Source organism: Aplysia californica, unplaced genomic scaffold (assembly GCF_000002075.1).
Source record: "Aplysia californica isolate F4 #8 unplaced genomic scaffold, AplCal3.0 scaffold00269, whole genome shotgun sequence".
Lineage (NCBI taxonomy): Eukaryota > Metazoa > Mollusca > Gastropoda > Aplysiida > Aplysiidae > Aplysia > Aplysia californica.
In genome coordinates this window covers 942075-943149 of record NW_004797539.1, presented here as the reverse complement: position 1 = coordinate 943149, position 1075 = coordinate 942075, and the positions used below count along the sequence as shown (strand labels likewise).

General features: G+C 39.7%; 1 protein-coding gene across 3 annotated transcripts in view; it reads left to right on the top strand.

Moving 5' to 3' along the window:
• LOC101858637 (protein tincar) overlaps positions 1-1075 on the top strand; it is a 77951-nt gene that overhangs the window by 2624 nt on the left and 74252 nt on the right. The gene's annotated exons all lie outside the window — the stretch shown is intronic.

Here is a 1075-nt window from a genome sequence, read left to right as displayed (position 1 = left end):
TGTGTGTGTGTGTGTGTGTGTGTGTGTGTGTGTGTGTGTGTGTGTGTGTGTAAATGTGTGTAAATGTGTGTAAGTGTGAATCCGTGCACTGCCTTGCTAGTTGAGAGTTGACTTGAATGAGAATTCTAAGATGATATTTTTCGACAACGCCTTCCTATGATCCCTTGTGAGTCAACGAGACTCAATAAAACAAGGTTCTACATCACTAATGGTCATAAGAAATATGAAATTTGGTGGGTGGTCGAAAGGCGCCACTGGTAGAGCCTTCTTCTTTTCTTTCCCTTTGCTCTTTCGTCTGCCAGTTTTGCTTGTTCCTAACACTAAATTATCATTATCGCGTCAATATCTTCTACCTCTTTGTTGTAGTTAAAAATTGAAAGCTAATGGAGCTTCTCACATTTTCTCCCAATCTATGTCTTAAGCATAGTTTTTTTTTAGAAAGATGTCAAGTTTCAAGTCTTTTCGGCTGCTGCTGATCATGACTAGACCGCCATTGCAAGCTTAAAATTTTATCTGAAAATAGTTGACCTCTCCGTGCGCTTAAAAGTGTATTCATCCATGGAAAAGAAGCATGTTTTTATTTCTTAAGTCTTAATATATTTATATCCGTCAAAAACGTTGGCATAACTTTTTTTTCTTATTTGGTTATTTTCGCCTCCCTAAAAGAGCTGTATTTTACCAATTCGCCATTATTCGCAAAGAACCCACTTCAATGCGCTCGATTCCAAGTGTCAATAGCGTGATATTTTTTTTCCAAGGAAGATAATAATCCAGGGACGATGGGAAAGGTGGGGATAGTTTCCGCTGTCTGATTTACATCCGATAGTGGGATATGGCACCCTAAGCACCCGGGGTCGAAATGCCCTACGTGTTGTTACCTCATTTCCTGTTGACGTCATCTATGTGGGTACTGGGTGCGTGTAATGAGCGACTCCTTGCGGCAAAAACAGATCTGTTTGTTCTAACATCGACTTTTATGGCGTGCTAATGCAGTCGTTGAAACGGGTTTGGATGAAGTTTTGGTTTGGTAAGGAAGTGAGGGAAAAGAAGGGTTTGATTTATCTTTTAAAAAATG